The 15,576-nt window shown below is 45.7% G+C and overlaps 1 protein-coding gene across 4 annotated transcripts in view; it reads right to left on the reverse strand.

The window, feature by feature from the left end:
* Positions 1-15,576, reverse strand: part of NCOA1 (nuclear receptor coactivator 1) — a 298,889-nt gene that overhangs the window by 222,966 nt on the left and 60,347 nt on the right. For all 4 annotated transcript variants that reach the window (XR_014006493.1, XM_081188396.1, XM_081188399.1 and 1 more), the window contains exon 2: positions 3,514-3,690. The gene's annotated coding sequence lies outside the window, so the exon portion shown is untranslated. The remainder of the gene's footprint in view (positions 1-3,513; positions 3,691-15,576) is intronic.

Consider the following 15,576-nt stretch of genomic DNA (forward strand, 5'->3'; position numbering starts at 1 on the left):
TACCAGTTAACAAAGGGGGGTGGGGGTGCACAATGGGGGTGTCACATTTTACAGCAACCCTGTGTTCATCACCTTGCCAATTTATGCCCGTAAGTACAGGGACGTCCAACTCCCAAGAGACTGTGATCTACTCCGGGTGGGGGGGGGGCGGACTGGCAGTGATCTACCCATTTTGGGGGGAAGGGCTTCCCAAAGTTGTTGACATTTTTTTAAACGGTAAGTGTGCAGACAACAATGGAACATACACTAAATGCAATGCAGGAAACAACAAGAGGGGAGGGGGCGGATACATGATTGTAAACAACGTGAGCTATAAGGATCCTGCGATCGATCACGATCATCCAGAGGTCAACCTGTCAATCGCGGCTGACCGGTTGGACACCCCTGGAGTTATAACCAAACCTATCTCAGCCCATTTCAAGCAAGCTAGCGCTATACTGGTAGGAAGTGGGGGTTGAGGGTAAACTCAAGCCTTTTGCCAAACACATTATACTATTGAGGTACTAAAACTCAGGGTGATGATAACAGAAGCCTGAAATTCCTTTACATCTAAACAACATAATTTACATATTATACAGGAACTAAGCTACATCTGGTGAACGTGTGGCACTTATAAGTAACACGAGAAGACCGCCATTAGAAACCTTTCATTGCATTTATTTTCCCAAACTGTTTATCATTTTAAATGCTTTTTATCCCACCTTTCTTAAAAAGTAAGCAGTAAGTAAGTTTACAAGTCAAGTAAGACAAAAACATGAACTGAACTCATTAACAGCAAACAATAAATATGAACAAATGCCAAGAGGTTTCAAGTCTCCTGCTGCGGGTTTCATAATCTAATGCATCAATAGATTCCAGAATTAATTCCTAAAATGTCTGCCTGGCGTGTGCCTTTGGGAAGAAAATGCATGGATGTGGGGCACAGGAACACAACACAAATTTGTCTAACTGCCACCAGACAAATTCAGAGGGTAAGTGAATAGGACCTCACCTGTACAGCATTTTGAGTGCTCCCAGCCACCAAATGGAGGGAAAAAAAATAAAAAGAAGAGGAAGAGGGCAGGAGACACCACTCCTGTTCATGGCCCTCCCGTGGTGGTATGTTTTATCACTGAACTAGAGAAGAGTATGTAATCATACGCTGCCAAAAGTGGCAAACCATCTTCAGAGATAGGAATACAGTGAGCTTAGGTGGCAAAGAGGCTGACTTGACTGATGTCTGCTATTACTTGTCACAGAAACAGGACGGTCTGGCTTCGCATTCAAATAAGCCACATGGTGAGCTACAGCCTCACATACTCATTGCGACTTTCTCCTCCGCCTCTGCAGCTGAGGGAAGGAGACTGAAAGCGTCAGTGCTCAGCTTTGAAGAAAGTGCAGTTTCCATTATGTTAGAATAAACTACACTTCCCTGAATACTAACTGTGGTTAGCTAAACCAGGATCTGAAACCGTTGCTTGATCCTGGTTTGTGTGAACTAACCACAGTTAGAATAAACCAGTTTTCAGACTTCAACCGCAACAGGAAACAGCAATTTGTTCAAAACCAAAAGTAAAAAACTTTCACTGCCCTGCCCTCTCTTAACACACAAAGGGGTGGGGAGGGCATATTAAACAGAGGCTCACCATAGTCCACTGTTTAGCAATACCTCTGACATGGCATGTATGTTTAAGAAGATGACTTGCTGAAGCGGCAGAACCGTTTCCATTCTTTCTGTGGGGTTTCTAACAGAAGGCACTGCATCCTCAAAAAACGTCATTACTCAAAGTTCAGTCAGGTGGAAGATGCAATGGGAACAAAACAGTTGTTTTGAAAATTCACTGCCAATTTAGTGACTTACAAGTTGTAGCTTTGGGGGTGGGTCATGGGGTGTGCGGGTTGTTGGGAGAGAAATAGTACTTCTGGTGGGGAAAACATTGTATTCCTTCTAGGGTAGCTTGTCCAACTTTGGTCCCCATCCTGCACTCAGCTCTCACCTGTGGCTTCTAGAAGATATCAGTCCGTGACAGCAGCCACACCCTGGGAAACAGCTTTGACTGGCTGGCTAAACCAGGTGAGGGTAGCTTATGGGTCTCAAAGTTAGAGACTGCATGTGAAGACTGCTTCTAACAGATTGAGAAGTTGAGAGCAAGAGTGGGTCCAACAATCAAGAAGGCGGTTTCTGCACATGCTGTGCGGGAAGTGAGGGGCAGATGGGGCTCGTCAACCTGGGAGAAGGAAAACTCTGGCCCTAAACCTCTGCTGCCTTCTGGGATGTCCTCAGGAGAAGAAACGGCTACGGAGTAAACCCTACACAAATCTGGAGTGGGGTCCCTAAGACGCTTGGATGGCACCTTGTACATCTCCTTCTAGCAACTCCTGCAGCCAAGCTGGTGCCAAATGTATTGCTCTGCTTTCCTTTGGACCACATCAGCCAGGTCGAGAGGGGGGTCTTGTCGTTTTGGCAGCCCAGGACCTCCGTACACACTGCCCAGGCTTGCACCTGGGAAGGTCACTTTGGGTCTGCTAACACAGAGGTTTGACTTCAACTCCATAGGCGCATTCCATTGTCTCTCAAGACAGACAGATGCCGACAAATCATAAGTGTTGAAAGCAATGATGGAACTACACCCCACTCCCTATCCCCAATAAGCCAGATGTTGATATGACAGATTAGCAGTCATCATGGGACAGAATAAGTGGGTTTTTCTCTGCTCACTGTCCACCAGAGCCATTCTCAGGCTACATCTTAACAAAAGCTCTTGGGTATGCTTAGCCTGGATAAGAGGAGAAACGTCTAAAGGGCTGTCCCATGGAGCCAACTTGTTTTCTCCAGCTCTGGAGAGTTGGACCCGAACCAATGGCTTCAAGTTACAATAAAAAGATTACTATTTTTTATTAATTAATTAATTAATTAATTAATTAATTAATTAATTTCTATACCGTCCTATACCCGAAGGTCCAAAGAAACATAAGGAAAAACTTTCTGACAGTATGAGCTGTTCAACAGTGGAATGGATTTCCTTGGAGGGTGGTGGACACTCCTTCCTTGGAGGTTTTTAAGCACAGAATGGGTGACCACCTGTCATGGATGCTTTGGTTGGGATTCCTGCATAGCAATTAGCAATCAAGCAATTAGCCTCTGCTTCTCAAGCCCAATGGCAGCTAGCAATCTGCACTGCAGTTGGGGCAAGGAAGCCATTCTGTTTCCAACACCCACCCAACTGGTGCTTGTGTGCATTAGAGGCGAGTTTGGTAACATCAAGTGCAACGTGACAGGGCTCGGTGTTGATAATACACTGAAAACAAATTCACAGAACAAGCAGCAAACAATGAAAAATAAGGATTCCTGCTTTGGGCAGTTCTATCAATTAGTTCCACATTAAGAAAGGCTTCTGTACAAAACTTATCTGACAGGTTTAAACAATTCAAACAGGTTTAAATTTAAATTTAAACAGGTTTAAATTTAAACAGGTTTAAATTTTATTTTATTTAAGGAGTAAGGTATGAAATAATCTGGTAAACACAACTTACCTCTACCTTTCCAGAGGTGGAAGATAATTCATGAGGAAACTAAAATCAGACTCTTCAGTAAATTACATAAGCCGAGTAAAGGAATCTTAGAACTGCTGCAAACAGGTGCATCTATCGTCAATGGGCAGCTGTCAGCTTAAGTCTCCAGTGGAAGGCCTCAGCATCAATTACTGAATTCTGGAGAGGAAAAAAGCAAGTCTTCCAATTAGCTCAACAACCTTGGACTCGAATTCCAGATTAACCATGTCACAAACGAAAATACTTAATTTCCAGATGGCACTCATTGCACGGATCAAAAGTGTTCCCTATTCCTGCAATCCAGGCATAGATGGTGCTTCAACCAATCCTGGGGGACAGCAGGACTTGTCCCCCCAAAGTCCCTGTACCTCCACATGCAAAACCAAACCAAAAACCAACCACTAAACTACATGCAGAGGTTATACTACTTCTAAGGAGAGGGGACACTTCAGAAAAGTGCTTTATACCAAGCCAGACCACTGATCCATCTAGCTTAATATTGTCTACAATATTGTTCTCCCTGCCCTACCTGGAGACGCCAACGATGGAATCTGGGCAGTTTGTTTCTGCCTCTTCCTAGCAAAAGGTATTATGGAATACATATTGAAAACAAGTCGCAAAAAGGTCTGCTTCAACACCAGTGCTCTACCCATCTGGCTTCCAGTTCATTCCCCAGGGAGCAGTAAGGCTGATGTGAGATTTTCCACCAGCACCCCACTCAAAGACACTATATATGCCAGAACTACAGAAAGGCACAATCCCCTTTCTCTCCTCATTGCCTTCTAGAACCCTGCTTTGATCAGATTTACTTTCGAAAGCAATTAAGGCAATTGTGTACTTTTAGACCAGTGGAGGGCAAATGCTGGCCATTGGCCCAAAGACAAGAACAGCTTCTGAGAAGTATGTAGAATTCTTCTGTTAAGTTACCACCTGAATGAATGTAGGGATAAGTTCAAACATGCAACAGTATTAAAAAAGAAAAGAAAAAAAGCAGTCTGTTAGAAAGACTCTTGTTTTGAACAGCTGGGATTTCCCCGGATGCAGAATTTCCAAGAAGGAAATGCAGGGATTCCTGCACGTGCTGCTGTTGCATTGCATTTGAATCATGAGGGGCTGAAGCAGGGTCAACCTTTTTGCTGCGGATTCTGCAAAGACACCTAGCTATGGGCTGGCTCTCTTTCGTTTTGACATGGAGTCTCGAACTAGTGCTAAAACAGACAAGAGCGGCTGCCTGAATAGTCACTGTCTGTCTGCCGTGTATGCAAAAGATGAAAGTTAGAGGCAGGTGAAGACTTCTTCCTTCCACTCACCGACCAGTTCTTTCTTTTCTTTTCGTTTTTAGTGTTTTCATTGTTCTATATGTTGTAGCAGCAGTTTTCCTGTTTTGCAGTGCCACCTTTCCCAGATAGTAATTTTAATATTCTCAGTGGGGATTTTGTATTTCTTTAGTGTTTGGTTCAAACTGGAATTTTGTCACTGAGGTTAATGAATGCATTTAAAAATCACGTACTGTTGTATTTTTAATTATTACTTTAAGTTGCCTACAGGCACTTTGTGTTAGAAGATACAAAAAATTTGACAACAACTGAACCACAAAATAATAAAAAGCAGGTCCAATTCACTGCGGATTGTGTCCAACACCATGTGAGCTGAGTTCTGCCTGCACAATGGGACTTCCCCCTTTCTCTTCCTGCACACTCCCAAAATTTGCTCCCTGAATCCTCTGAAGGGGAGAGGACGGTTCCACTGTACAAACATAACAGCAGAAATGGAAACAGCCCCAGATTCTCAACCGTCGCGATTTCTGTCCAATTATCAAGAGTTATCAAAATATTTTGCTTTGGGCAGTAGCAATTTCAGAATAAAAATCCTGTAAGAGAAATGAAGTATGTCCAACTGGCGTTCAGCCATCTGCCACATTTATGAAACTTGATATGCTAATTTTATTAAGTGCATGGATAAAAAATTGCACGTTAGCTGCAGCCCACAATATTTATTCAAATCCTTTCTGCTGATCAAATTATCAGAGCTTGCTTTATTTGACCTCAATGCAAATGTGACATTAGCATAGTGGTAGCCAAGAAAACACACTCCCGTGTGAGTGTGGCTCCACACAGTTATTGCTACACCAGTAAACGGCAACACGTATGGAACACCCTTTTATCAGTGACACCTTTTTTACAAGAGATGCTGCAAGTTACAGTAGTCCGGAGGCATTCCATGCGAAAGACAAAGTCACAAGGCTCAAAGTTTGCAAAAACAACTGTAGCTGCAAGGAGCCCCAGCCACATGGAAGTCATTTTCAGCCAGCACTGTACCAATCCCACATCTTGAATTGCTCCATGGATTATTTTAGATTCATAGCACAAAGGTTTCCCCTCTTAGGACTCCTCCAGATGACCCGTTTATTGAGTATTTATTCTGATTTTCTTGCAGGGCAGTTATGCAACAAGGAAGATTCATCCTAATTTGTTTGCTGGGTGTATGTACGTCTTCCCGTTAATCAGTCTTCGCCACTGACTTTTCAGCACATTCCTCCATCACTTTTCTAACAACATTAAAAAAAAATAGATTTGTTGTCCTAGGATGTGATGGTTTGTGTATGCTCTTCACAATAAGCACCCTCTGCTCACTCAGAGAGATATTTACAGTTCTTTATTTTACATATGTACAAGCAGCACAGTACAATCATGCACCCGAATTGTCCGGTTCAGATTCGGGGAGTGGTCTTCTCCTGTTTCTCCTCCAACAGAAAAGACGGGGCAGCTTCATGGGACGTCTCTGATCCCTGCACGTTAACCTTCTCCTTTCCTGTCCTGAAGGCACAGGCTCTCAGTCTGTTCCTGAGCTCCCTGTGCGGTGCTGGGGCTCTGCTTTAGCAGTGGAGAGCCTTCCCGCCTCCTGGCTCTCTACCTCTTCCCCTTCCATCACTTCCTCTCTGTCTCTTTCTGACTGTTCCCGCTCTGACTCTTCTCCTCCCCCCGACTCAAAGGCATTCCTTGGCATAGGGCAGCAGAGTTCTTTAGCCCAGTTCAATTGTGCAAACCTAAATTTCCATTATGTGCTTGAATCCCTCCTGCAACATTGACAGTCTGGCGGTGCCCTAAAAATCATTATACAAGTCCTCTCTCCTGTACTCCAAAATGCATTGAAAAAGGGCTTTTGGCTTATTAATATAAATCTCTACTAGAAAACCCACACCCAACAACCCTTGTAAAGAACAAGTAGTGATCCCAGAGGATGCATGTGCTGCAGAGGCAAGAAGCAATCTTGGAACGAGACTGTTTGGAGCCTTCCCTTCCTCCACTTCCCACCTAGAAAAATCAAGGTTGTGTTTCTTTTCTGCAAGTGTTGGAACAACCCATTTAGTTTAAAACCAGCAATAGACATTGCAGAACGGGGAAAATCTCTTCTCCTCTTTGGCCTGGTGACATCTTATTATAAGAGCAACTGCAATTCAAAGATAATTAACACCCACAAATGGTTCTTGAAGGGAATCCACCTATTATGCTTGAATTTCTCTTCCCTTCCCAAGGCCTACGCATTTGCCAAAAGATGTTTTCGTTACTTGCAGATTTTATTCTTCTTCTTTATACCGCCACTAGACCACATTAATGGATGCCAAGGTCTTTTGCTTCCTTAATGTCATCACAAGCTGTTGCTTCCAGAGTCATCTGCCTTTGAGTGATTCAGCAGAGATGATCGGCTGTGGGAGGATTTAACCGGTTTTAAGATGCATCTTGATGCTCCTTCCATGCACGTAATAAAGTGCGACTGACAGAAACTGAACTTCAACCTGCTACAAGTTAATTACTACTAATAGCAATAATTGGTTCAGCGTTGTATTTTGCCCCATGCATTAAGCCACAAACATTCTCTCCTTGTAAACCACCCGTGAACTCGAGAGTCCATGGTTCATCCAACAAGTCTTTGGCATCTGAAACCAGATTCCATGGAACCTACTCTCTTATTAAGGGAATCAGAACAGAATCATTTAAAAAAAAAAAAAGTTTAACCAGCAAAGGCAGTTGACACCTGAACAAAATAACCCATGGGATATACATGACAGCATTGCACAGAATAATTTATTCAATACTGTCCCCCATATGCTAAAAAAGAAACACTTCAACATCCACAGGCTACAAAGACCATGAAATCATTCCTGCTCTCTTGAAATTCCCCAGAAACAGGCGCTGGGCGCAAGGGGAGCAATGCTAAACTCCAGCCTCAACAGGCTCCCTGTTGAAATTCAACCTGCTCCAGTTCTAGACAGCTGCATTCTGCATTACAGATACGGTCAACCACTCCAAAGAGGAATTTTTCACGCTCTCTCCACTATTAAGATTTGATAGTTTATAACAGAAACCCCAACAGCCTTGAGCAGATGTCGCTGTCACGTTCTCTGCCAAAATTCACAACTTTTGATGGGAAATAGTACTTTGGTGGGGGTTTTTTAATACAACCAGCAATAAAATGAAAGATTATTATAATTTACTAAGATTCTAAAGAGTGATGGGTACTGCACATTACCAGTTTTAATTTAACCATTCTAGTTGTATCTGATGGGTTATGCAAAGAAGTCTAAAATGCACTTTTATGGCGACTCAGTTCATTTTGAGGGTCCCCCCCCTCCAGCCCTAATTAGAAAAGGCAGTAATTTCCTTTCCCCTAATAGAGCTCAAGTAATATGCCTCAAATTATTTACCTTTCCATCTCCTCAGAATGAAGCAACAGCTCATTCTAAGATCTTTTGAATGAAGAATAAAACTAGAATACTCTGTATTTCTATTATAAATTTAACAATCCAAATACAATCCCTTTTGAAGAGGCCCTTCTCTCTTGCTACTCTCCTCGCTACTGCTCAGAGCACAGGACCAGCAACTTCTCACTCCTAAAAGGGAAGGAGTTTACTACCACAGAAATGGGATTAAGGACAAACAGCTGCGAATGTATAAATGGAAATGAAGAACAGATAAGGCTGGATATAAGCAGTAGTTTCCCCCCATACTGGTGGTGAGATGAGATCTTCTTCACACAGAAAGCTGCTAGCACCTGCAAACTGAGGTTTAAATAGTCAAGGGTTTGCCTGGTGCTTTCATGTTCAGATCAGTCAAAAGGGGGCCCTCTTGGTAGCTCCACTGCCCTCAGAGGTGGCGGGGGGGGGTGGCAGCTGAGGAGTGGGCCTTCTCCATGGGCATAGCCAAGGGAGGGCAGGGAGGGGCAGCTACCACCCCAAGTCAATAAAAGTACATAGCAAACTGAAGTTCTGCCACCCCTAAAAAAAGGCCTGCACCTCCCAACAAAAAGCCTACCCCCCGCCCAACAAAAATCCTGGCTACGTCCATGGCCTTCTCTGTGGCAGCCCCTAAGTTGAGGACCTCCCTCCCGACAGAAGTACGTCTGGCACCTTTCTTATACAACTTTCAGAGAATGCTAAAGACGCACCTCTCTACCCTGGCTTTTGACACTTGGGGCATATGTTTGAAGGACACACCTTATCTTTATAATAGTAGTAATAGTAGTAGTAGTAGTAATAATAATAATAATAATAATAATAATAATAATAATAATAATAATAATAATATATTATTTATACCCCGCCCCTCTGGCTGGGTTTCCCCAGCCACTCTGGGCGACCTCCAACAAAATATTAAAATACAATAGTCCGTCAAACATTAAAAGCTTCCCTAAAAAGGGCTGCCTTCAGATGTCTTCTAAAAGTTTGGTACAGTGGTACCTCAGGTTACATACACTTCAGGTTACATACGCTTCAGGTTACAGACTCCGCTAACCCAGAAATAGTGCTTTAGGTTAAGAACTTTGCTTCAGGGTGAGAACAGAAATCGTGCTCTGGCAGCGCGGCAGCAGCAGGAGGCCCCATGAGCTAAAGTGGTGCTTCAGGTTAAGAACAGTTTCAGGCTAAGAACGGACCTCCGGAACGAATTAAGTACTTAACCCGAGGTACCACTGTAGTTGTTTTTCTCTTTGACATCTGGTGGGAGGGCGTTCCACAGGGTTAGGGTTGAAAAGTTGTTTCAAACTGTTTTTAATACTGCATTTTAAAGATGCCACTCGCCTCGGGACCTTAGGGTGAAGAGTGGCAGGCAAGCAAACAGGCAGGCAGGCAGGGGACCTTGTGCCTCCACAGAAAGCACAGCTATGGCATCCTTCCTTGGTTCCTGTAGTTTGCTACAGAAGAACAAGAAGTGCCCTGTCCCCAACACAATGCCACAGAGGCAAAGGCAGGAGATACGAGAAGCAGAATTACACTGGAAAGAGGCCTTCCCATCTCAGTCCACAACTGCACTGGAATTACTTTTAACTTCTTTTATATACGGAATCGTTCTTAAAATGTTTGCATTGTTTTTATATCTGGAATTGTTCCTTCCTTGTTGTTTACACTTTTCTTGTTTTATTACTGTATACGTATTTTATTGCTATAACCCGTGCTAGGATCTTTAGGTAAAGGGCAGGTAAGCAATCTAACGTACAAACAATCATATCATATTCCGCTACCGGTCTCCTATGTTGTCAGTACTTTATCTATTATAAGAAAGTCGTGTTTGCTTGAGTGGCCCTGAGGAGGTTCTAAATGTTAAGATCACTTATTTCACTGGAGAAATTGGTGAAGCAGGTAGAAGAGAACACAAATAAGAATAAATTTGTCAGTGGGGTTTGAATGAGAGAAGGAATGCACTTCTGAATGCGAGAAACAGAACAGAATTCCAAAGGGAGAAATGGGAAGACTGTGAACTTGAAGATAGAAGAAGAGAGGGTCACGAACATTTAGTCAATGCTGGTTATGTGCCAAGGTACCTGGAAGCAAACTACAGTGGTACCTTGGTTCTCAAATGCCTTGGTACTCAAACACTGCAAACCCAGAAGCAAGTGTTCCGGTTTGCGAACTTTTTTTGGAAGCTGAACGTGCTCCGTTTTGAGTGTTGCGCTTCCGATTTGAGTGCCACACTTACGTTTTGAGTGTTACGCTGAGGTCTGTCTGTTTTTGCTATTTATTTTGCGACTCTTTTGTTTTTGTGACTGGATGGAACCTAGTTCAGCTACTGATTGATTGATTGATTGATTGATTGATTGATTGTGTGACTGCAGTACATTGTTTATTGCTTTCGTTTTATGGCTCAATGGTCTCGTTAGTAAAATTCATGTTAAATTGCTGTTTTAGGGGTTGCTTTTAAAAGTCTGGAACGGATTAATCCATTTTGCATTACTTTCTATGGGAAAGCGCTCCTTGGTTTTGGAACGCTTTGGTTTTGGAACGGACTTCCGGAACGGATTAAGTTTGAGAACCAAGGTACCACTGTAATGCCCTCTGGAATGAAGGCAATGTTTTGTGATTAGGCATTTCACCACTTTTCAAAACAAACACCCAAAATAAGATCCTGGCGTATCTTTTGGCACCCGACTCAAAAGAGGATAAAACACTATGCCTTCTGAGAAAGCCTTGCTCTCACTCTGTAAGGGCTTTATTTGGCCTCACTGATGCAGCCAAATGGATTGCCTACATAGCATTGCACCATCATATTCACTAAATGTTTCCCAACTAGCTGGGAAGCCTTAACCCAACCACAGGGGGCAGGGGATGGGGGGGGGGGTGAGAGAGAAGGAACATAATTCTGAAGCAGGAAATGGAACAAAGGACAATGACTGGTAAATTTTCTAAGATGTTATTACTCTCAATTAAGGATTCTTTTCGTAGTTTAAAGCCAGAAAAGGAAAAAGGGGTGCATTTGGTTCTGTTCTTGAATACAGGTTTAGGATTGGCAAAGGCTTTGTGCCAAGCTTTTATTACATTCAGTCACCTGTCCCCACCTTGCAATATAATTATATTTTAAATATGTTGATAACACAGTAATGTAATAGATCCAAGTACATAAACAGAGGGGATATGAATACAAACCAGGCTTGTTTATTATAATCCTAGGTTGATCATTAAACATACCAAAGCAAACAAACGATATTGTACAACTCCGTGAAGGTAGGGTAGCCAAGCCATGGCCAAGAGCTTGAGTGTATAATTAAAAATGTGGGTAGAAAAGCTAATTACACATAACCAAAACACACAAACACACACCTCAAGGGGGGGGGGGGAGACACGAAGTGCCCAGTATGGAGCTCACAGTACAAGTAAGATTTCTGCCAGGAATTGTCCATCTCTGGCTAAATAGTTATCTTCCTGTGAGTTTAGCGAGTCGAAAAGGGAGGGTTTTTCCCTGCTTTATTTTCTGTGGAGTTTTTTCCCATTTCATAAGTCCATTAGTAGCAACAAATGGGTGTCAACTGCAAACGCAGTATTAAGGAAGCTTAGCAATTTCAACATTTTTAGCTTGATTACCCAATACAAGTTAAACGAACATACTCAATTAGATCACTGTAATTTATGGGAAAATATTGTAGAATTTCGCCCTATGCAAATCACCCAAATTTCTTCCCCAATTCAAACTTTTCTGGAGAACCCACCAGCACCCTAAAAAACAGCTCTGTCTGCCCCACCCACCCACCGCAAAGAAAAACAGAGGCATAAATGGAGACATTCACTGGATCAAAGGCTATTTCCCCCTGCAGAGCAGCGTATTTCACAATGGTTTGTAATACTTTGGTAAACTTCCTTAATGGTCAGCTGCTAGCAGAAGCCAGCAACGCCACAGCCTCACAACCTCATTGGACCACTATCCAAATGAAGTACCTAAGAAGTTATGGCAAAACCACCTTATATAGAATTTCAGCCCCCTCACTACACTATATTCCCCATCTCATATCAGTCAAGAAGCTACCGTATTTTTCGCACTATAGGACGCACTTTTTCCCCTCCAAAAATGAAGGGGAAATGTGTGTGCGTCCTATGGTGCGAATGCAGGCTTTTGCTGAAGCCTGGAGAGCGAGAGGGGTCCGTGTGCACCGACCCCTCTCGCTCTCCAGGCTTCAGGAAGCTATCCCAAGTCTTGCAAGCCCGGCGGGATGTCCCGCGGGCTCGCAAGGCTTGCGGGCAGCAGCCTGCACCCAAAAGCTGGGGACAGCGGGGAGGTGCAGAGCCGCCACCCCGCTATTCCCCGACCTGATCTGGAGGCTGGCGGGGGGAGAAGCAAGCCTGCTTCTCCCCCCCCCCAGCCCCACAAGCTCGGGGGATAGGGGGATGGCGAAGCGCCGCCATCCCGCTATTCCCCGACCTGATCTGGAGGCTGGGGGTGGGAGAAGCAAGCCTGCTTCTCCCCCCCCCCCACCATCCCCACAACCTCCAGATCAGGTCGGGGAATCGCGGGATGGCAGCGCTCTGCCATCCCGCTATTCCACGACCTGATCTGGAGGCTGGGGGTGGGAGAAGCAAGCCTGCTTCTCCCCCCCACCACCATCCCCACAACCTCCAGATCAGGTCGGGGAATCGCGGGATGGCAGCGCTCCGCCATCCCGCTATTCCACGACCTGATCTGGAGGCTGGGGGTGGGAGAAGCAAGCCTGCTTCTCCCCCCCCCCCACCATCCCCACAACCTCCAGATCAGGTCGGGGAATCGCGAGATGGCAGCGCTCCACCATCCCGCTATTCCGCGACCTGATCTGGAGGCTGGGGGTGGGAGAAGCAAGCCTGCTTCTCCCCCCCCCCACCATCCCCACAACCTCCAGATCAGGTCAGGGAATCGCGGGATGGCAGCGCTCCGCCATCCCGCTATTCCACGACCTGATCTGGAGGCTGGGGGTGGGAGAAGCAAGCCTGCTTCTCCCCCCCACCATCCCCACAACCTCCAGATCAGGTCGGGGAATCGCGGGATGGCAGCGCTCTGCCATCCCGCTATTCCACGACCTGATCTGGAGGCTGGGGGTGGGAGAAGCAAGCCTGCTTCTCCCCCCCACACACACACACCATCCCCACAACCTCCAGATCAGGTCGGGGAATCGCGGGATGGCAGCGCTCCGCCATCCCGCTATTCCACGACCTGATCTGGAGGCTGGGGGTGGGAGAAGCAAGCCTGCTTCTCCCCCCCACCATCCCCACAACCTCCAGATCAGGTCGGGGAATCGCGAGATGGCAGCGCTCCGCCATCCCGCTATTCCGCGACCTGATCTGGAGGCTGGGGGTGGGAGAAGCAAGCCTGCTTCTCCCCCCCACCATCCCCACAACCTCCAGATCAGGTCGGGGAATCGCGGGATGGCAGCGCTCCGCCATCCCGCTATTCCGCGACCTGATCTGGAGGCGGGAGAAGCAAGCCTGCTTCTCCCCCCCCCCCAGCCCCACAACCTCCAGGCTTCAGGAGAGCCCCACCGCCAGCCCCACAAGCTCGGGGGACAGCGGGAGAGGCGCAGCGCGCCATTCCCGCTGTCCCCCGACTTGGTTTGGAGGCTGGCGGAAGGCTTCCTCCTCCCCCAGCCCCGCAAGCTCCCAGAGCGATGCCAAAGCTGCGCGCAGCTTCGGCATGGCTCTGGGTCCCGTTCTGGGGGAGGGGGAAGCTCGGGCTTCCCCGCCCCAGCCCCGCGCCTGGCGGGGGGGGGGATAAATTTTTTCCCCTTTATTTCCCCCCCCCAAATCTAGGTGCGTCCTATGGACCGGTGCGTCCAATAGTCCGAAAAATACGGTATATAACTAGGATGCTTCTCCTCCTATAATCTTTCATTAGATTACAGTGGGTGGCAAACAGATGGGGAAGAGTAAAGGCAATGGATGGGAGAGTAATCGGGTGAGCCGGATTGCTGCACCAGCAGTAGCCTTGCATAGCCCACCACTTCAACCCTTTTCTCCAAAAGGGCAATGGAAAATATACCGTATTTTTCGCCCTATAGGACACACTTTTCCCCCTCCAAAAATGAAGGGGAAATGTGTGTGTGTCCTATGGGGCGAATGCAGGCTTTCGCTGAAGCCTGGAGAGCAAGAGGGGTCGGTGCGCACCGACCCCTCTCGCTCTCCAGGCTTCAGGAAGCTATCCCCCCAGCCCCACAAGCTCTGAGAGCGATGGCAAAGCCACGCGCAGCTTCGCCATCGCTCTGGGACCCGTTCTGGGGGCTGGGGTCGGGGGAAGCTCCGGCTTCCCCTGCCCCCAGCCCCGCAAGCTCCGGGAGCGATGGTGAGGTTGCGCAACCTCGCCTTCGCTCCCGGACCCCCAGCCCCAAGGCTAAAAACGAAGCCAGGACAGCGAGCGGGATCCATCCCACTCACTGTCATGGCTTCTTTGTGCTTTGGCGCTGGGGGGGGGAATAAAATTTATTCCCCCCCCCAAAAAAAATAAGTGCGTCCTATGGGCCAGTGTGCCTTATAGGGCGAAAAATACGGTAATTAACAGCAAACTAGAAACATGACAGACATGAACAGGTCAACCCACAGTGCAGAGTAAATGTGAGATCTGGCCTGAGAATCTTTGGCATTGGCACATAAATAAAACTGTGGAAAAATCAAATTCATTCTATACACATTCTGAAAGGATTCATGGTAGAATTACTGGGTGACCAAGGCAGAATTTCCAAAATGGCTCAAGACTCACCAGCTCAAATTGTTGGTTATTTTAATACATCAGTATTTTCAAATGACTACATCATATCAGGATAATTATTTACAGGATACGCAACAGAATAAGGTTTGAATAGAATGACATGGAGAGATGGACTGGGAAATCCTAAGAGAAGTGACTTGCAATGGATAATGTTTCATGTATGTATATAAAAATTGTGGGAAATGTAGATTAGATAGGTCGATAGAGATAGATAGATGATAGATAGATAGATGATAGATAGATAGATAGATAGATAGATAGATAATTACAAGTGCCAGGATGTGCCAGTGAGTAACAAGGACCACTCTGGGTCCAGTTCTTCCCAACATTCTGCCTAGAGGTGTCTTCTGCCTAGCTAACTATGTTCATAGGATTTCCCCCAAACCAGTCTTATCTTGAAATGTTTTCCCAACAGTTAAGGAGACAAGCCTCCCGAAAGAGGAGTTAGCCCAACAGCACCTCATTTGCAGGCAAACATTGTTCAAATGAAATATCACATCATGCTAATGTTAACAGGGCACATAAATTTGTCAATGAGCAAACACCCTGGATAAGT

The sequence above is a fragment of the Podarcis bocagei genome (assembly GCF_964188305.1).
Source record: "Podarcis bocagei genome assembly, chromosome: 3".
Classification (NCBI taxonomy): domain Eukaryota; kingdom Metazoa; phylum Chordata; class Lepidosauria; order Squamata; family Lacertidae; genus Podarcis; species Podarcis bocagei.